Source organism: Cupressus sempervirens, chromosome 2 (genome assembly GCF_028749045.1).
Source record: "Cupressus sempervirens isolate cs-2001-9-10 chromosome 2, ASM2874904v1, whole genome shotgun sequence".
Lineage (NCBI taxonomy): Eukaryota > Viridiplantae > Streptophyta > Pinopsida > Cupressales > Cupressaceae > Cupressus > Cupressus sempervirens.
Genome location: NC_143119.1, coordinates 196,431,779 through 196,455,413, shown reverse-complemented (window position 1 = coordinate 196,455,413; position 23,635 = coordinate 196,431,779). Strand labels below are relative to the sequence as shown.

The 23,635-nt window shown below is 32.2% G+C and overlaps 1 pseudogene; it reads left to right on the top strand.

The window, feature by feature from the left end:
* Window positions 1-1,449: 1,449 nt before the first annotated feature.
* LOC149571753 (alpha pinene synthase, chloroplastic-like) lies at window positions 1,450-22,448 on the top strand (annotated as a pseudogene).
* Window positions 22,449-23,635: the final 1,187 nt, after the last annotated feature.

The window sequence follows — 23,635 nt, the reverse complement described above, 5'->3', positions numbered from 1 at the left end:
TCAACTACATTAATTTTATCAATACTTATCTATTATTGTTGAATAGTCATTAAACACATTACGTGATAAGTTGAAATTAACAATTGTTGATATTGCTAAAATAGACAAAAGAATCTTCCACACATTACATCAACTACATTAATTTTTTCACCTTGCTTTCTTCCAATAAACAAAAGTAGTATTTATTTTTGTAAAACCAAAGACCAAAAAAATATATTACCATGGTATTTTCAAGGATGCCCACTATGTGTACTCCTAATTGAAAAGATATGGTCTAAACCATAGGACCAACTACTTTGTCGTGTGAAACATGCGAGCCAACAAAGATACATTACGTGGCTCAGTTAGAGTCACTATTTTTAGCAATTGTATTTTCTTATCCCAACCATACAACCATTGAAATTGCATGTCTACACGTTAAAAGAGACTTAAACTAGGGTGGAATTGATCATTTATTTTTAGACTTTGAAGGAACACTTAGGGCCCATTTGGTTGCTAGAATTAACCTGGAATAAGGAAACGGGAATAGGAAAATTGGAATAAATTTATTCCAATTTTGGCCCAAAATGAGAATATATCTAATTCCAGGTTTTTTTAGGAATTAGATTTATTCTTGCATTGGACCAAAATTGGAATAAATTTATTCTAATTTTCCTATTCTTGTTTCCTTATTCCAGGTTAATTCTAGCAACCAAATGGGCCCTTACTTAACTTTAGACGTCTTATTTTCAACTCTCATAGAGAATAGTCCTATTTGTAAACGAGCATGACGTGACCTAATTTTTTCAAGCTAGACATTATATTTTCATGTAACATGCACAACATGGCATGATTGAAACTATGCCTAATTTTTCCAAAGTTACATTTGACAATATCATACATGCACATGACTAAGGAAGAAATTAAGCCTAGAAAAGTAAGTGAAACTTTGACTATTTAACACTTTTGCACTAGGAATCAAGCCTTAATGTGTGATGTTTAAGCTGTTCGAAGCATATGTCACATAGTTAGAGTTGCTATTTCATTTTAGAAAAATTTTAAAAAAATAGGCTGCCACTGTGTTTAACACACCTACAAATATGACTCTCCTATTTTTTCTCTTGATTATAAAGATTTATTTGTCTTGACTCTTGAGTATACAACCAAAAGTTTCCCACGTAAAACAACAACCCCCCATTGCTACAGTTTACACGGTTTTATTTTTTTCCCATGGAAGGGCTATAAATTGGAGTGGATGAAATTCTTCACCACAACATAGAGAAACATTATCCTTTCTTTTAACAATAATAATAATTAAAGAGGCCCAAAATCATGTCTCTGCCTTGCACTACTTCTTTTCCTTCATATTCCAGTGTGGTTGAATAGAAGCTTATATCATTTCATAGGCCTTTTTCTATTTCTATTCATCATAACCCATTACACCTTAGAGCTCCTAAAGCTTCAAGTAGAATGATCAAAATTTCTTATGTTGGGAGTGATCATGAAGGCATCACATCTCACACTAGAAATCAGCACCCCAACATGTGAGATGATGATTTCCTTCAATCCCTCTCAAAAAAATATGATGTAAGACTACATTCACCTTGTTTATTATGTTATTAAGTTATTCTACTCCTTTATCTTTCTTGACTTACAAGTCTTGTTGAATAAGATATTATACTCCTTTACCTTTTGGGACTTACTAGTCTTGTTGCTTTGTTTTCCTTTTATGGTCTTATCAAGCTCCCTCACATGTTCAAAGCTCTTCCTCAAAACACTTCATCTTCAGATGATCTCTATAAACATCTTTCTATGGTGGATGATGTTGAACGCCTTGGAATTGACCGTCATTTCCAAACTGAGATAAAAGAAGCTCTTGACTATGTGTATAGGTATTAAGTTTCTACTATATATATACAATTGGAATCATTTGTTTTTTAATCACATCATTCAGTATATTATTTAATCAGTTATATTAGAGGGTGTATTTCTTTATAGAACTATTCGAGTGAGAATATAAAATATTAACATGATAAAATTTCCACAATCTATTAGTAAATATGAATATATTTATGGATTTGATTGTGTGTTTTTAGCATCACTCTTTTCTCTTTTCCTATTCTTGCACTCTTTCTTCCGAATGATGAACCACTGAGTGTGGTTCAAAATGTTGATGCTAAAAATACACAATTGAATCTAGAAATATACTCAAATATAACATATACTTTTACACAATTTTAATTTTGGGAAAGAAGATAAAATGAATTCTTTTATTTTGATGGCAAAGCTATTCTTTAAAAAATTAAAATAAGATTTGAGGAAAGGGCAGACCACTTAAACATCACACACTAAGGCTTGATTCCTACACTAAAAGTGTTAAATAGTCAAATTTCACTATTCTTTTCAAGCTTAATTTCTTCCTTAGTGTGTGATGTTTAAGATTGGCTACGAAAGAGGGGTTGTCAATGGGTTAAAAAATGTTTGGTGAAATTACAAGGGTTCAAGTCTTTTTGAGTACAATATGTCAACATCATAAGAGATGAGGTTCGACTCATGCTTCATGCAAACTTGGCAAAGGAAAAACCCCTCTGTCATTAGCTCTTAGTCGAAGAGGTTCCCACTTGTGGCTCATGCTCCTGTATTTGATAGGTACACTTCTATGTGTTATAAAATTCTCCATCCAAGAAAGGAGGGGGTGTGGAGGCTAGAAATGAATAATAAAAATGACACGTGGCTCCAAAAGATATTTTCTTTTGTTTTTCCTCTAATTTTTTTATAAGAATTATTGTTAACAATTTCATTAAAAATACCATGTATGTTAAAAAATAAACATCAAAGTTTAATTATCAAAAGGTCAAAAGCATTGCAAATTGTTGCTAAAAGGTAGCTACATTAAGACTTCTTCTTTTACTCAATTCCTAATATTTGTAACATGTGGTTTGAATAGTAGGTATTGGAATGATATCAATGGTAATGGGTATGGTAGGAAAAGTCATTGCATAGATCTTAGCACCATAGCCTTGGGTTTTCGAATTCTTCGTCTCCATAGATATGATGTCTCTTCAGGTGATATTCACAAATGTGTTGAATCATAAAATAATTGTTTATGTTGTTTTTTAATCTTGTGACTTAATAGCATTTTATGATTTATGAATTATTTTGGACTTAATTATAAAAGGCTATGATCATGTATCTACCAATATTTTTCTTTTCCAATAGGTGTAATTATACTTCCTATTAATAGAATGTTCACACTAATTCATAGAATAAATGAATAATTTATTTTTAAATGATCAAATTTGGTTCCAATGTTTAGCAGAATATACTTTAAAAATAGAGTGGACACTCTTATAACTAAATTATAAATGTAAAATTGCGATTTTTATTTTTTTGTATTTTCAAATTAAAAGATTTTTATAATTATTTACAACGTATAATTTTCCTTCCATTTTTTATTAATTATTATAGTTGAAATCTGAAAGTACTAAATATCAATATTAACTATATTACAATTTATATTAACAAAGGATGGAGTTGTGTCTAACTTAATGTCATATCAGATATGTTGTCGCAGTTCAAAGATAATGATGGGAAATTTGTACGCTCAAATATTCAATCAAATGAGGAAGAGTTAAGGAGCATTTTAAATTTATATTGAGCTTCACTCATTGCATTTCCTAAGGAGCAAATTTTGGATGATGCCAAGTTCTTTACTACTACAGATTTAAAACAAGCTCTACCAAACAATAATAATATAAATATTATGAAAGAGGTATAATTGATAAAATTGAATATATTTCTTCATGTTAATTATAAAAATATATTTATTAATGGGAAATCTAATTTTTACGGTGTCACAGATTAAATTCAATTTAGAGTATGGTTGGCATACCAATGTGCCTAGATTGGAAGCAAGGACTTATATTGACATATATGGAGATGCCAATAAAATGAACAAGTAAATCCAATATCTTGTAGCATATTGAAGATATTCTAATTCAACACATTAAGATTTTTAAGTTATTTTTAAAGACACAATATAATTTAGTATTTTAGTAGAAAATAAGTTTATATTTCTTAATTTTCTTAAACTTGTCTAAGATATTCTAACACTATAATTTGGAATTGTTGTAGTATTTTTAACTCAATTATTTTGGAACTAGCAAAGATGGACTTCAATATGATCCAATCAATTCAACAACATGAACTTCAAATTCTCTCAAGGTAAAAATTTCATGCTATGAAAGATACTATTTTAGTTTATTTCTTTAGTTATTGATAATGTTATTTATTGCTTGATTACTAGACAATCATATTAATTTAGTAATGTGTGAATATTATAGATGGTGGATAGAGTCTGGTCTAACTAAATTGGAGTTTGCTCAAAAATGCCATATGGAATTTTGTTTTATAGTAGCTACAGTGTGTACTGATCCAAATTATTCTACTTTTAGAATTGGGTTTGAAAAGATGTGTACATTTCTCACTTGCTTGGATGATATTTATGATACTTATGGAACTTTGGATTAACTTAAACTCTTCACCCAAGCCATCAAAAGGTATGTACAACTTACAAGAAGATATGAAACATATGCATGTTGAATATTTAGTTATTATTTGTATAGGAAACATGGTTTCCTTGCGACAATTAATAGATTGATAATAACATTAAGTAGACATAATATGTGATTAATGACCCAAAAAATAGTAAGTAGACATGCATTGCTTTAGCTTTCCATATTTGTTATGCACTTTCCATAAATGTATATTGGATAATAGATTATCTTATGCTTGATGAAGGTGGGATTTACCATCCATGGAAGGACTTCCAGAATATATGAAAGTGGCATTCAACACCTTTGATGAGGGTGTAAGGAGCATGGCTCAAGAGACTCAAAAAACTCAAGGAAGAGACACACTTGAATATGCGTGTAAAGCTGTATATTTATGAAAATAAATAATTCTCCACATATGTATTTAGTATTATATCAATGTAGAGAGTGTGGATAAAGTATTTAGTTTAACTAATTTATTAATTTCACAAACAAAATTCATATTATTTGAATATTCACTACTAATTATCTCATATATAGTTTATTACAATATAGGTCATAATTAGTAAGAGTGAAATAATTTTTAAAAAAAAAAAATTCAAAAGGAAATGAGTTATAATCTCTCTCTCTCTCTCTCTCTCTCTCTCTCTCACACACACACACACACACACACACACACACACACACACACACATAAAATACACTTTCTTAGATGTACACACACACACACACACACACACACACACACATGACCTCTTATTTTGTTGTATGCCATGAATGTATTTTAAATAAATTATTTTGTATATTTTCTATTTATTGTTGATAATAATAATCTATAAAATAGAAAATTTATTTCAAGTCATTAAAATCTCATTTTCAATATAATTAACAATATATATTGGGTTGAAGAGGGATATACATAGGGTTGGAGAGGGCTTTCCCATTACTTGGTATTTTATTTTACTTGGTATGGTATTTTATTATTAAGTCATAACCTTATATTACTAATATTCATTCCTAATTTGCATCATATTCTAATCAATTTACCCTTTTGACAATGTCTAACCATATTAATTTCATCATTGATCCTTTTCATCTTTTCAATTAGTTCATCATACTTTTTAGGGTAAATAACCAATAATTTATCCTCTATACTAAGTCACATGTCATATATCATGATAAATAAATATAATTTATCTACCCCACTTTAAAATTATTTCAAAATTGATTCTAATTATTAACTTTTTCAAACGAGAGAATTATTGAAAATTTAAAGGTCCAAATATCCCGTCCTACTAATTTTCCTCCACCTACTAATTTAACCTACACCTTCTATATTATATCCCACACCTTCCCTTTCCATTTTCATAGTAGTTTAGCCTCCCTTTAGAATCACATTTGTAAAGCCCCACCAAGGGATCCAAAAGAATTAACCTAAATTTTCCTAAGTTTGCCAAAAAATATATTTTTTTACATGAAAGATAAACCATTCACATTGAACACCTAGTAGCAGAAGTAATAACATACATACAACTAAAAACATACATAAGCATACATAACAGGTTACATTTCTTAAGGATCCCAAGACGTCGAGTCACATTTAATCTTAATGAATATTAAGTCTAACAAGTACCACATCTACATGAAAGAATAATTAAAAGTCCATAGTCCATAATATACATTTGTTTTGAATGCCCCTTGGCAAATTAAATTCATAATACTCAATCATCCATTGTACTTGTTACAGGATATGAAAAGCTTAAAAGATTAAACATATATAAAAATAAATATACATCATCCTCATTGAATCCATGATACAAGTGCAATAAAGTAAATGAAATCAATAACATACATGATACATCCATCCATCAATAAAACATAACTAACTAAGTGCGTGGTTCCTCTCAACCATCAATAGCATCATTAGACCATCATGGGCCCTAGCCATCCCTTCGCATGTAACATCCCAAGTCATCGAAGAGATCATCAGTACTATAGTAATAGGGATGTCACTCCTAAAACATGCTACAACATATGCATAAAGAAATCTAGCATGCAAATATTAAGCATAAGATGATCCTACAAATTAGATAACATCATCTATCACATGCTAATCATCAATATAAAGAAACATGTCAATAATTTCATCCATCGTAATGATCCAAGAACATAATGAAGGTAAATGCCAACAAAGATAGCGCTGGAGGAGATAGTCTCAAGTTCCAAATAGGATATCAAATCACATAACATAAATACTCTCTAAGTCTAGGAATCCTAAAAGTACACTAACTCAAAGGTTCCAACACACAGATCAACATCTACTCCTAGAGGCACAACAAAAACATGTAGGAAACCTACTATGTAAGTGGGAAAGTGTCATCGCATGAATCACGCTAGAGTTACCCTAGTAATCTCTCAATAGACCCCGACCCCCTAGTGATCCCTATGCAACCACTAGTATCCTCTCGTACTGATGAGGCATACTACAAAATGCAAGGTCACAACCAAGCATTCTCTCTACTCCCATCCTAGTCTATACTAGCACTCGAAGCATGGGCGAGAATATACAATTATCTTATTAGCTTCATTTTAATCCCCATTTAGTGTAAATGTTTTCACTTATAAATAACTTACAATGAGTTACCCTGGCAGCCACTTAGGGCCCCAGCCCCCATTGCAAGCCACTTCTCGGCACTACAAGTAGATAACCTACCCTAGGCTCATGGAATCATAAATAAAAAAATCACCTCAGTCCTATACAAGCGAATAGAAAAATACCAAAAGATAATCCACAATAAGAACATCAAATCTCCATGAGCAACTAAAAAGCATCCATTGATAATCATGACCACAATAGTTTCTCTATTGGCAACTGAAGGTATCAATGATAATCACAATATCCATCGGTCCTGATCAAGCAACCGTATAGTATTCAAAAATAAATCTCAATATCCATATCAATGATAAATCACAACATCCATTGGTTCTCAACAAGCAACCAAAAAGGAATCTCAAAGAAAATAATACTGATTGAAGACTCCAAAATGGTCGAGTAAAAACATGTCACCACATGACAACATAAAGAATAAATCAACACTTTAGACCCATCAAGGTGATTGGAAAGTAATCCAAGTATGATTGATCGATGACTCAAAAAATGGTTAAGTCAAGTGTCTCATACACATACATCTCAACTTCACACAAAAAGACTGATGAGCATCAATGAACAGTAAATACAACATCTCATAGAGCATACGATCACATTACAATGGTTGGGTCTTAAAAAGATCGAGATTAACATCAACATGAAATTACATCTCACAACCCCCGAGCCTCTAGTAGACATCCTATGACTAGTCAACAACCCAGTCAACCCCAAAACCTCAAAACACAAACATCATAGAGGAAAAAGATATAAACACATGTTTTAGTTTGCTTTTGCAATCACATGGTTAAGCCAAACATGAGGTTTTAGATTTTGTATCAAGTATATTTCAAGTGTACAAGATTCTTTGTTTAATCTCCAAGCCAACATAGAATTATCCCTCTATTATTTAAAAACCATTTTCTAAAATAATTAGACTTAATTATCTAAATCATTAAACTAGTTTCCATTGACTTCTAATAAAATCATTTTACTAAAATCAATGTTATTAATAACTAATCAAAACTCCCTTAGTTCTAAGAAGTGTCTTGCATTTATATTAAATCAATTTCCTGAGAATAATCAAAGGATAAACAATTATCATAATAATAATGAATTTTCTTCCATTAAATACAACTTTGATTTTATTATAGTTGTTATCATCATTTTTAAGGTAAATCCAAATTCCACTAAATATACTCGTATATTAACAAATCTTAATTAAGCTTTTCTAGAAGTTTGTAATTCTAACTAGGAAATAAATTTTCTAGCTACCTATTAATCATTCATAACTCCCATTCCCAATTTAAAGTGTATTTCAAGTAAAGGGATACTCGGTTCACCCTACAAGTAAATCCTATTCTTATTTTAAATGGTGGGTGCAATTACCCATAATCGATTTGAATAGAAATCAAAGGTAATTGCTTATTCAAATTAATAGAGTAATACCTTTCAATTCTCAAATAATTAATTTACAATTTCATTCAAATTAAACCCCATTGCATAACTTAATTATTAATTAATAAAAATTAATTAAATTTTACATGACTATATTAATAACTCAATGAATATCAATCAATATCTAACAATAATTAAAAATCAATTATATTCTGTGATATAAGGATAACTATGAATCACTAAAATAATGACTCAATATCATTATCTAATGATTAGTTCAACATTTCACCTCCTAACTCTCGATACTGTTTAATCTAATTAAAATTATCATATTAATTAAATTAATATAATTTATCAATCCTTATTCTTTATCTATTAATTATTCATTGATTAAATTTTTACCAACATTAATAATTAATAGTTTCACTTAACAATCCCAACTTAATAATATTGATAGTTAATTATTTAAACCAAATACAACTCAAATTTAATAAATTATCTTAGATGTAATTTGATTTTAATAAACTAGCAACTAACAATTAAATAACATATGATATTTATTAAATATTATATGTTATTGTAGCTATATCTATTATCAACTAAAACCTAAAACTTTATAACAATATTAAATCTTACCAAACGACCATACTAAAAAACTATTTCAAAATGAATTACAACTGAGTGATTCAAAAATCACACATAGGCTGTATTAAGCTGTGCTCATGAGTAGAGGGGTCGTGCAACAGTCACATGGAACAGTCCATGGTCTTCCTTGGCCTTAATTTTTTTAAAGTGCTAGCTAAGCTCTATTTAAGCTTTGTTTTGGATGAATAGAATCTTCAGACTCGATGTAAAAGAACCTCCCAGGCTATTTAATTCACTTGATGTCAAACCACTAGAGGAGTATAGTGAGAGCCCATTCTGACCATGAGAATCCATGACTCGAGGTTGTATAAAACTAATTATTTTAAACATTGTTATTATAATACATTATATTTTAAATATCATAACATATATTAAAATTAATTAATAACCATATATACATATGATTAATTTTAAAAAAAAAAATTAAAACTTTACAATATAAAAAGGGAGGCATTTAAAAAAAATTTCAGTGATTATAAATTGCTGGATGGCTTATTAAAGGCCGTGATATTATTAAAGCAGGCCGTGTAGCCTCTTTTGTCACAGGCCTGTTGTTGTACGTACCTGCGCAGCAGACGGCCACCAAAGGAGAGAGAGGGGGGTGTGGACATGTCCCACCCTCCCTATTAAAATATTATATTTTTTTTTATAATTTAATTTTTATAAACAATGTTTTTACATTAAGCATTTTTTTCCAAATTAGATATATTTTTATTATTATTTTTTTAAAATTTTATTTTATTAATATTTTACCAAAATGATATCTCAACCATTTATATATATATATATATATATATATATATATATATATATATATATATATATACACACACATACATATATATATACATATATACACACATACATATATATATATACATACATACATACATATATATATATATATATATATATATATATATACATACATATATATATATATATACATACATATATATATATATACATATACATACATATACATATATATATATACATATATATATATACATATATACATATACATATATATACATATACATATATATATATATATATATACATATATATACATATATATCTATATATATATGTATATACATATATATGTACATATATATGTACATATATATATATATGTATATATATATGTATATGTATATATGTATATATATATGTATATGTATATATGTATATATATATATATATATATATATATATATATATATATATGTATGTATGTATGTATGTATGTATCTTATGTGATTTGATATCCTATTTAGAACTTGAGACTATCTCCTCTAGCGCTATCTTTATTGGCATTTATGTTCATTATGTTCTTGGATCATTATGATGGATGAAATTACAGACATGTTTATTTATATTGATGATTAGCATGTGATAGATGATGTCATCTAATTTGTAGGTCCATCTTATACTTAATCTTTGTATGTTAGATTTTTTATGCATATGTTGTAGCATGTTTTAGGAGTGACATCCCTATTACTATAGTACAGATGATCTCTTTGGTGGCTTGGGATGTTATGTGTGGAGGGATGGCTAGGGCCCACAATGGTCTAATGATGCTATTGACGGTTGGGAGGAACCACACACTTAGTTATGTTTTATTGATGGATGGATGTATCGTGTATATTATTGGTTTCATTTACTTTATTGCACTTGTATCATGGATTCAATGAGGATGATGTATCTTTATTTTTATATATGTTTAATATTTTAAGTTTTTCATACCCTGTGATATGTACAATGGATGATTGAGTATTCTAAATTTAATTTACCAAGGGGCATTTAGAACAAATGTATATTATGGACTGTGGACTTTTAACTATTCTTTCATGTGGATGTGGTAGTTGTTAGACTTAGTATTCATTAAGATTAAAAGTGACTCAATGTCTTGGGATCCTTAAGGAATGTAATCTGTTATCTATGCTTATGTATGCTTTTAGTTTTATGTATGTTATTGCTTCTACTACTAGGTGTTCGATGTGAATGGTTTACCTTTCATGTAAAAATAAAATAAAAATGTTTGGCAAACTTAGTAAAATTTAGGTTAATTCTTTTGGATCCCTTGGCTGGGCATTACATCTAATATTAGAGCTTGAGTTTCCACATTGGGAGCTCTGGTTATATTGGAATGCCACTAGTGTGAACTAGTTGAACAAAAATGAAAACTTTGAACTATCATGTCTATCTCTCTCAAGCTGAGACTTCAAACAAGGTGAACTGAAACAGAACTCAAACTGTTACTTGCATATTTTTCATACTTCAACACTTAGGTTTAAAACCTGAAATTATATTGAAAACCTAAATGTGGGAAAAACTAAATATTGTAACTTATTCTATTTTCAAAACATGTATCTATCATCTATACTTTAAGGTAGTATGCCTTTGATTCTCTTTGTGAGTATTATGTTGATCCTTTGTTTCGAGTGTTTAGGGAATCTATTTCAACGTTTTTTATAAGAATGAATGTTGGATCAATGTGGTTTCTAGTTTACTATTAAATAGAATCATATTGCTCTAAGTGTGTTTTAGTGTCATCAGTGGAATCATATTCCCCTATAGGAGGGAAAGGGTTCAATGCGACCCGTACAATGGGTTCTTCAATATTATCATTCATGTAGGCTTCCAGGAGTAAGCCTAATTCTAGCAGGGGTGGATGTAATGCCTGCCCTAGTTTGCATTTTGCTATTGTTGCTAAACTCTTTCTTGGTGAATTTTCTATTAATTAAGCCTAATTAAAAGATTTAATTAATGGTTTAATTTAATGGAAAATTAATATGATATTTTAATATTTATTTTATTTAATTAATTGGGAAATTAATTAAATAAAAAAATTAAATTTGAAGATAAAAGTTATAAGTTTAGATTTGGAATGTGATAATATTTATTTTATTTAATAATAATATATTTAGAGTTCATTTTAAAATAAATGCTAAATAATAATATTACTATTTAAGTAAATAAATATTTTATCAATTAAGTTTCAAAAATAAATTTAAAAGTGGAAAAGATATTAAAATCATTAAAAGATTTTAGATTGCATGATGCGTGCATGTGATTAAAATATATTAATATAAAACAACTAGATTTAATAAAGTGAGTGCATGAGATTTAAAATTAATAAATTAATATTAAGTAAATTAATGTGCATTATTTTAATACTTATTCACATAGGAGTATGCGAACTCTTGTGAGTTGTCATGTTGACAACACAAGAGTTTGTACTCTAATTATGCATGTGTTGTCTACACTTAGGAGTTAGCATATTATTTGAGCACATGGTGTCTACAACATCCTAGACACCTCATCATGCTTATCTTCCTATCGTGGAAGTTATGTGCTTAGCCGTCATGCTTATCTCCTAGTTCTTTCTAGACAAATTCTAGATGCATCTTAGAGGACTTTATATATAGGCTCTCCTAGTGTGTATGGGAAGCTCGTATGCTTCTACATCCTTATATGCTTCTACAAGCACTCCTAGTCACTTGGGGGGGGGGGGGGGGAGGGGGGTTTGGTTCTTGGAGGAATTGCAAATGTTGGAGAAGGAAGGAATTTTCGAAAAGTAGATGGTTTTGAGAGGAGGAGCTTCTCTACAATTTTCTAAGGTGTAGCAAATTAGCATCAGTGTCTAGGTAGGCACTCATGATTATTTCGCATATTCTATTACACTCTCTCTCTCTTGCTATCTTCAGCATGTCTGCTATATGACTGCTTGGATAAATCTTGTGATGAATGTTTATATTGTGGAAATTTGGGTATGCATGTTGATTCTTTCTATGTGCGTACAAATCAAGAAAAAATACAATTATAAAACCCTCGTTCCATTGATGAAATAAATTGGTTTTTAAATTAGGTTTGGGTTTCAATTAAAATGAAATGGAGAGATTATATTCGGGAAGGGTTCAAGTTTTAAAAGGAAAATTTTATTTAGGAATTCAAATGTTAATTGAATTTTCCTATCAAATAATTTTTAAGGAAATTCTAAATTGTGAAATTGGAATGGTTGATAGTAGTTTGTTTTTCCTAGGGCCATTTCTTGTTTTGATGCCTAGTTTTCTTTATGAGACTCATCAGCATCATCATCAGGTTTCTTTGCTACACTAGTTACATAATGTAGTAAACCTTTTTCAACTAATGGTTCCTTTATCTTTTCTTTCCAACTAGCATAATTATGTGGTGTTAACATAGAAAAAGAACCCATAATGCAAAAGAAAGAGCACAATATCAAGGAGACACAAGAACACAAGACAAACTCACACTTTTCACTCAATCAATAGATCCCCCCACAAATGAATGCTTTAGACACTTTATATGTAGTGCATTTACAATAGGCCACTTGTCAAACTGGACAAAAGTGGACTTTTGATTTTGCTATTTACAACCTCCTCTTGGAGTTCAATTATGGTACTTAGTAATGTAGCTCAAATGTACAACAACTTTGAAGTTTGATCAAAGCAATACAATGCAAAAAAGGACCTATCTCTAAAAGTGGTATTTCTATCGACACAATCCTATAATTTGATTGTAGATTTGGAAAGTAGACAAGAAATTAAGCACTTACAAAAGAAAAAACCTAAAAATGTGTCTAGATGAGCCTGTACAGAGCATTTGAAGTTGCAAAATGTAGGATTGGATAGGTATAGCTGCAAAAACTTCTTTTTTTTGACAAATTTGAGCACCAAAACTAGAAAAATATAGCACCACTAAAAAATTCAAGAAATTTTAGCCTAAATAAAAAAGATGTACCTAATTTGAAGTCTAGATGACTGAGATATGGCTTCGCGAAGTTGGATTGTCAAATCAAAACTATATATGGTTAGGGGTCTACAAAGGAAATTGCTAGGTAAAATTTGACATCCAAATAGTCATTGTGGTAGTGCAATTAGGCCTACTTGTGATGGTTAAACAACCATAAAATTTAAGATAGTGAAATGGTGACATTAATGAAAAAAGACTATCCAAGCTCATATGGTAGTGCAGTCAGTGATGTGGCATATCTGTACTATATGGATGCTAACATGTAGGTCATATGACCTTTGTGTGGTGCTGACATGGAAATTACATAGCCGATGACTTGGGAGGGGGCACTAACATGGTGTCTATGTGTGGCCAAGTGGTGGATGATGTGGTGCAGTCATGGCAGATCGCATGGTGCTGACTTGGCAATTGTAGCAGCCAATAGAGGTTGGCAATGGGTTTGAAGTGGCAGTGGCGAAAGAGGGGCGATGCTACTAGGGAGCTCATTAGAGTTGATTTGTTGGCAGGAGGTTGCGATCACTAGCAGGAGGTCATGGCTACTAGTGTGGAGGAAGCTAATAGTGGGTGTGGGACTTTAGTCCTAGATTCATCGTACGGTATCCATTATGCTTGTTTAAAAACAAGGGGCTGCTAGATTTGAATCGGCTAAGAAGTTGCCGCTAGTTCTTTCATCAAGTTGTGAAGTGTGAAGTCCACTGTAGAAATGTAAAGACTATCACCGATGGAATAGTAAGCCAGTTATGAGGAAAATTCTAGCCATGGGTGCTAGGATTTGACCACCTGGTTTGCCAATTCCACAAATCGGGACTTCAAGTTCTAGTTTGCAAAAAAATTGTCACAAATTTGACTATAGCCTATGGTAGGCAAATTTATACCCAAAATTCATCAAATTGATGCTATGAATGCAATGGTGAGGTTTTCTTTGGCTCTAGATGCTCCCAATAGCTGCAGATACTCTAGATCTGAATCATGGTCCTCGAAGAGGTGAAACAAAAATGGTCTCCAATGGCTATGTGAAGAGAAGTTCTCTCAACTCTGATACCATGTAAGAATTTTCCTTAAGGAAAAATAACTCTAAGATCAAGAAGCTCAAACACTAGCGCAATATGGACCAATAATGGATGATTAGAATAACAATAATGAGCATATCATATGTACATACACATTAGAAGTATCTATATAATGACATCTAGAATGATTAGGAGTTAGGCAAGTGATGAAACTCACAACTAAGCACATGTCCACCAAGAGTGGATTATCCTCCATTGAGCACAAGAGTTAGTGCGATGATGAGAGGATAAGCTTACATAGGTGTATCTTGTAAAGAGATGTTGTAGACACCATGTGCTCAATTAGAGTGCAAACAACTGTGTTGTCTACATGAGAACTCAGATGAAAATGCAAACTCCTATGTTGTCAACAAGAAAACTCATATAACTATGCATACTCCTAGGTGTCTATATGATAAATAATAAAATAATGCATTTAACCTAAGTAAACTTAAGTAAAGTGTAATAATAATTCATTATTTACACTAACAGATTTCAGCTTTATAAAAGCATATTAAAATAGGCACAGAAAATACAAGGTGAAGGATAACTTTATGTCAACCTCATAGATCTTATTCTTCATATGAGCTTTATGTTCTCATCTTTTTGGTAAAATTTGACCACCTTTATTATGTTGAATTGTAGTGTTCTACATTGAGAAGTTGTTCATTTGTTTGAGAAAATTATAGAATTCCATTGGGTTGTAAAATGGAAGAAAAAAGTGATAACAAAGAGAATGGCCTTCTTCCAAGCAACTTTGACATGTACATGTGGCACATAGGCATTCAAGGCCTTGAATGAAGAAGATGGTAAGACAAGATCAATCGACATGAAAATGGTTATGTGTGGTCTTAAGAGTGCTCTTTACTCTCTCTTTATAGTGTATTTTTCAATGTTAGGTTTTTATTATTGCAACTTCATGAATCCATGTGCTTTTTCCCACACAAACCCTACACATTTATTTTCCAAAATTTCAAGGGAATCTAAATCTTGCTAAGATCAAAGATAAAACCACTAGCATAAAAATAGATTTTTAACAAGAGTCTTTCTTTTCTATATTAAATATCATATATTATTTTTGTCATGAGAATTATTTATATTTATTATAATTTATTTTGTAAATAAATTTTAGCAATGTATTTATAGTTTTATTTGAAGTAGATTCTATCATTTTGAAAGAAACCTACCTACTAGGTTACCCTCCTCACTTTAAATCAATACATTATTTTTATTAGAATGGATTCAAAGAATTTTCTAGCAAGAGAACAAACATGAAAGTTTAATAAAGGAGATGATCTTAGAAGCTTTTATCCATTGTAATAAGTGCATCTATAGAAGAGACTTCTTCTTATGATTCTAGGACCTATAAAGACAATATTTCAGCCTTGTTACTAACGTTTATCCTATTTATTCCCATAAACTGAAGATGATCAAAATTAGAATAAGTCCATATTTGTAGATACTTATACATATTCAATATGTTTAACTTCAAAAAATTTATTTTTACAAGAATCTTATGTTTAGACTTGTAGTTGTTTCTGATTACAATTAATAGATTGAAAAGTGGATTAATTCAATTGAAGAAGTTCACTTAATTTTAGTCATTTAAAACTTTAACTATTTGATAAAAGTGGATAATGGAAAATAAATAATATAAATGGAGGAAGGACTTAGGATACATCCAAAATTAATAACTTATTAGATACTAGTAATAAGGATCCACCATTCAACACTAAGAAAAGTAGCTAAGTTGATATTTGAGAGATATCCAATTGTATTGAGATCCAAAGATGCAAAGTTTTAGTTTTTCACTTGATTTTTTTTTTAAAAATTATTTTTTAATTCATATCTTCATTTTCACATAAATTAGGTACATATTGTCACTTCAATTTGTATTCAAATTAATTTTCCTTCTTTAAATTTGTATTCCCAATTTTTCTTCTTTAGAATTTAAGCTCATCTACAATAAACATTTAATTTTTTTAATATCTCTTTCTTTAAACTATAATTATAATTAAGTGATAATTTAGAATTGAACTATAATTAATATCCAAAAATGCTAATAATTATAAAACTAAAAAATAAACAAAATTAGATAATATATCAAGAATTGTATCTTATCTACCATGTTTTAATAGTGTTGTCAAAATGTATAGGATGCCACCTTTTCCATTTGTTGGGTTGCACGATAGAAATGTCTATTAGATTTAAAAGTTTAAAATTAGAATATTATAATAAATAACATATACAATTTGTTTTTTATTGTATACTACATAATATATATCATAATATTAACACAGATCTTAATTAAACTTTCACAATATTTTAATAGTTGCACATATTATATAATCAAAATACAATATTATACAAACAAATGAATTATTTAATAAATAGTATAATTATCAGCTTTATCCTTGCACCCTTCAAAGGTGCAAGTGCTAGTCTAATACCAATGGATACAACCCGAATCTTTTACACGTTAGATACTCAAATTTGTAAATGAGCATAACGTTAAATTTCATCACATTATATTATTCATGTAACATATCCATTACATTTTATTTCTGATAGAGAATAGTCATATTTGTAAACGAGCATAATGTGACCTAATTTTTCAAGTTACACACTATATTATTTATTAGGTGGCATGATTGAATTTGTGCCTAATTTTGTCAAAGTTATAGTTGGAGTTGCTCTTTCATTTCAGACAAATTAAAAAAATAGGCTACCACTATATTTAACACTGTAAGAATTTGTCTAAGGGAAAAATTCACCCAAGAACGAAGAACTCAAACACAAGCACAACTATAGACCAAAAATGGAGAGAGTATGATCAAAATAACAATGTATTAAATAATTTGATACTTGAGAGTACACTAGGAGTGCCTGAATATAAAGGCCTCAGGAGAGCTTCTAGAATGCATAGAAGTTAGCATCATGATGTGTCATAAAATCAAGCACATGTCCACTAGATATGGATTATCCTCCATTAAGCATAGAAGTAAGTGCGGTGATGAGAGGATAAGCCTAGAAGGGTGGGACACACAAAACAGTGTTGTAGACACCATGTGCTCAAATAAAGGTGCATACTCCTATGTTGTCAACATGACAACTTACAAGGTTGCACAAACTCCTAAGTGTCTCATAAATAAAATAATAAAATAATGCAATATAATTAAATAATGCATTAACCTAAGTAAACTTAAGTAAGTGTAAATAGTAAAGTACTAATTTACACCAACACCCACCCTTAAGTGCAAGTTAGGGGAATGCCCTTAAGCTTATGATCTAGGATGAAGATGCATAATGGGTCCCAACTACTAGGCCATGTTAGGTACCCAAGTACATAATGAAATGCAATCTCCCATAAAGCAGGGAAAGAGGGAAAACCTCATGGGAAAAACCCTCCACCAAAAAGAGAGATAAAGGAGGATGCGTCAATGGATGGAGTAATCAAGACCTGCCCATGATGACATACATCCAGTATATACATAAGAGAATGAGAGAAGGAAGAGAGACAGAAGAGGCCCCCCCTCCAAAAGAAGAATGCCAACAAGTGAAAACTCCTTCGATGAAGAAGCTGGTCCAAGAATGCAGAATGGTGTTCCCCCCAAGGTACTATCCTAAAGATGTATGGTGGCCCTGAAACCTGCTCAAGTATCCCTATACTGATGCTAAAGTTCACCCCTTCCAATTGTACTAAAAATAATGAATGCAGATCTAGCAAGGATGTCTGCTGAACCTGTTCCACTGAACCATCTATCTCCTCTACTAACAAAGAGTCCTCCACTAATTGCTGTTCATAAGGATCCACAATCATACCAACCTATGAAGATTGATCATGTAGAGAATGGAGATGAGGGTCAGAGTGAGCCCTCACAACAACTGTAGAAGAATCATCATCAATGAGAAGATGTAAGTCCTCAAGTCTGTCTCCCAAGTCAAATGAAGCTAGAGTTGGAAGATGAGATGTACCATGTTGAGATGGACCTTTCACTGTGGCAATATAAGCACGTGGACTAGACTGATGTGACTGCTCACTGCAACTGTCGATAGAACCCCATGTGTCTAAACTTTTTGAAGCACTATCGCTGGTGTCACTATTAATTTCCACTGTGTATGATGTGCGAAGAGGAGTAGAGGATAAGTTGGGAGAACTTTCCTCAAGGTGAACATCCTTCTCCACAAAAATCTCAAGTGTCTCAAGATCCACAAGTCTATAAGCCTTTGCATTGTCTTCATAACCGATAAAGGTACAAGGCCTAGGTGTCAGTGCCTTGCAACTCCTAGAAGAAAGGTTTGCCCATGCTAGACAATCGAAGACTCTAAGGTGACTCACAACTAGTTTTTTTCCGCACCATGCCTCAAAAGGATTCTTTCCATCTAAGGTTGGATGAGGAGACCAATTAACTATGTGAGTAGCACTACTTATTGCTTCAACTTTTAATGTAGGATCAAGATACTTGTCCTTTATCATGCAACTTGCCATGGTCTTGAGAGTCCTAATCCTCATAGCTACAACATACTATCTTGTGCACACTGAATGCTGGTGAGTTCTGAAGATCAATCCCCTCAATTTTGCAAAAGTTCTTGAGTCTTCTGTCAACATATTTGTTCTCATTGTCCACTCTAAGTAGCTTGATGGCTTTCCTTGACTTGTGTTCAACATGAGCCCTGAAGTCTTTAAGATTATGAACTAATTCATTCTTGTGATGAAGGAAGAAGACCCAAGTGAATCTTGAAAAGTCATCAATAGATGCGAGTATGTAGCAGCCTTGGTTGACTGAAGTCACTGCAAATGGTCTTGCTAATACCATGTGAACTAGTTGAAGAACAACTGGAGCTCGAGAAGACTTCCCTTGATCATACTTCTTGAGATGCATATCCACCGAATAATATGAACACTCCCTCTTAGAAAAGTTGATATTGGGTAGACCTTTGACCATGTGTTTTGAGCAAAGTTGTTTAAGAGAGTGGAAGTCAAGATGACCAAATTGCTCATGCCATAAATTGTTGTTTGAATTAGAGTGAGTTAACAAGGCTTGAGAAGAACTCTTAGGCACAAAATGGGAGAAGGAATAAAGCCTCTTGTCATCATTGACTTTTCCAACTACTACCAATGAATCATCATTAAGACTTTGCACCATCACTGAATCGGGAAGGAACTAAACCTTATGACTATCTCCAAGGTGAGTGATTTGGTAAACTGATAGGAGATTAGAGCTTAGATTGGGAACATAGAGAACATCTTTGAATTACCCATCTTCCATTTCTACATGTCCTTTCCCTTCAACTTCCATCTTAGCATCATCTCCCATGAAGATGTATGGTACCTGTGACTGCTTCAATGAAGAAAAGTCTTGCTTTGAAGAACCCATATGGTAGGAGGCACCTGAGTCAAGTATCCATTTAGAAGAAGAATTTGTGTTAGCCATAAGTGCTTGACCTTTACCCTTTGAAGAGTTAGGATTAGAATCCTTGGAAGTACCTGGCACTTGAATCTTGTTATTCTTGAGTAGATTTTCTAACTCATCGATTCTTTTTCTCTTGCAATGATGCTCGTCATGATTTGGCTTTTTGAAATATGCATAAAAGAGTTTGTCCTTCTTTTCATTACTTTCCTTCTTGTTTGGAGAAGAACCACCTTGTTGAGAGGAGTCATGTTGTGTCTCAGATTGTGTTTTCTACTTCCACTACTTCTTGTTGTTGTTTCTTTTTCCCCCTTGACTAGATTTGGAATCATCACTAGCTACTAAGGCTTTGGTCTTAGATGGCTTGAGAAGGCCAAAATCCACCAAGTGAGATTGTTCAACAATCAACATGTCTACAAATCCATCAAAGGAAGGTTCCTGGTAAGCAGTTCCCATGGTCAACTTGTGAGTATTAAAACTCGAAATAAAGTTAGCGTACTCAGAAGGTAGCTTCTTTAGGATGTGATGTATCAACCTATCATCCTTCATGGGATTTTCACAATCATTAAGAAGTGCCCTATACTCATTGACTTTGATGATATAATCCTGAATTGTGTCATAATTCTTAGGATCTAAGAGAAGTAGATCATCTTCAATCTGAAATCCCTTTTCTTCATCCACTTTACCATACAACTATTCAAGTCTATCCCAAGCTTCCTTAGATTCTGAACAATTTTTAATGTGAAAGAGAAGATCCCCATGTACACAACTCCTAATTACACCTAAAGCTTATCAATCTAGATTTGTCCAATCAATGAGCTCTTTAGCATCAGTAGGTTTGGTAATTGTACCATCAACATATAAACTATATACTTTTTCCATTAATCTACTCCATGCAATATCTTTCCATGTAGAATAGTTGCGTGAAGTTAGAGGAGGACATTTAAAACCCATGATGAAAAAATGAAAGAGCACAATAGAGAGACACAAAAAATATAGTACACACCCCCCCTTTTCACTCAATCAAAAGACCCCCCCAAAAAAGATGCTTTGGCACTTTATAAGTAGTGCATTTACAATGGGCCACTTATCAAAATGAACAAAGTGAACTTTCTAATTTGGCTTTTACAACTGCCTTATGAGGCTGAAATCTGTCACCTAAGCACTGTAGCTCAGTTTTATAACAATTCTGAAAAAGAACAAAGCTTTACAATGCCAAAGAAGGCCTAGTTCTAAAAGTGAGAATTTGGTCCACACAACCCTAGAATCTGACTTTAGATCTAGAAAAAGATGAAAAAACATGCACTTTCAAAAAAAATGGAGCCTAAAAAGGTGACTAGATGTTCTCGTACGGAGCTTTTGAAGTTGCAAAATGTAGGATTATGCAGGTATAGTTGCCAAAAAATGCAAATTTTGCAAAATCTATGCACCAAAAGTAGAAAAAAACACCACCACTTGAAAATTCAATAAATTCTACTTGATTTCAAAAAAAATTGCACTTGAATCGGAGTCTAGATGTGTAAGATATGAGCTCACAAAGTCAGGTTGCCAAACTGAAAAGCAATCTGAAGAGGGGTCTAGAGGAGAAACTGCGAATTTAAATTTGATGGTCAAATGGCCATCAAAGTAGTTAAAAAATGCCTAGGTTTGACGTTCAGAGGGGCATCAAATTTAGGCTCTTAAAATGATAACGTCGGCAAAAAATTTGCACTCGAATGATGTGGTAGTTGTACGGACTATCTGTACCGTATAGAATGTACAAAAAATGATAGCGTGAACTACTAACCAGGCATACATGCCGGCTGATATGTTTAATGTGTCAGCCTGCACAGTCTGATGCTGACTGGACCTGTCAATTGGGTGAGCACAGATGATGTGGTGGACAACAGAGACAGGAGGCACTGACGACGGTCCAAGTGGGTACCTCATTTGCTGCATAGGAGGTGACTGGAGATCACCAGAAGTCTCACACCACAGGCCAAATTAACATAAAATTCTACACAGTGATTGCTAGGAAGTGATTTCGTCGCCGGAGGGGGTGGGATATATCCCACATTTGTGGGGAGTGGGAGTCTATGGTCGTTTAAAAGAAAAATCCTGCAAGTAAAAACCAAATACAGTGCCTATCGAGGAATGCTTGCCGTTGCTGTAGAATTATGTGCCGAGGGTTTCGCCGATAGTGTTGTAGTCGGGTGGTGGTTACCATTCTGGGTTGCATGCCGCCACTCAAATTTGTTGCTGAAAATGTTGTTTTGACTGCCGGGTGGAAGAGTAGCCTGACCAGAATTGGTACTGGTGGGCAAGCTCGAAGCATTCGATTGTGCAATATGGTATTACTGTGAAGTGCGGGTCATATAGGCAAATGCTCTCTAAATAAAAAAGAAAAAAACCTTGTGACAAAAATAAAATAGTCATTGTGCAGGCCAGGAGCTCATAGCCCAGTACTGTACAAATATTTTCCTCTACTACTAGCCCGTGGGGCTAAAATTTTTTTTTGAAAAATTGCAAGAAAATATGACGGAAATATAGAGAACATAAATGCAGATCCAAAAAAAAGTTCATAAATTTGCAAAAATGACCATACCCATATCGCAAATCGGGGCCTTTGGGTGCTGGTTTGCAAAAAAAATTTGCCTCACAGTCGAATTTGAGCCAATACAGGCATGCTTATAGTCAATTTTCACTGGTTTAGCATTTTGAACGCAATGGAGAGGTCAGATATGGTGCTGGACGCTCCTAATTTTTGTAGCACTCCGGATTCAGGCTGAGGTGATGAAGCAAGCAAGAGGTCTCGAATGGCTTGTGAAGAGAAAGTCTTTAAGCTCTAATAACATGTAAGAATTTTCCTAAGGGAAAAATTCACCCAAGAACTAAGAACTCAAACACAAGCACAACTGTAGACCAAAAATGGAGAGAGTATGATCGAAATAACAATGTATTCAATAATTTGATACTTGAGAGTACACTAAGAGTGCCTGAATATAAAGGCCTCAGGAGAGCTTCTAGAATGCATAGAAGTTAGCACCATGATGTGTCATACAACCAAGCACATATCCACCAGATATGGATTATCCTCCATTAAGCATGGAAGTAAGTGTGGTGATGAGAGGATAAGCCTAGAAGGGTGGGACACACAATACAGTGTTGTAGACACCATGTGCTCAAATAAAGGTG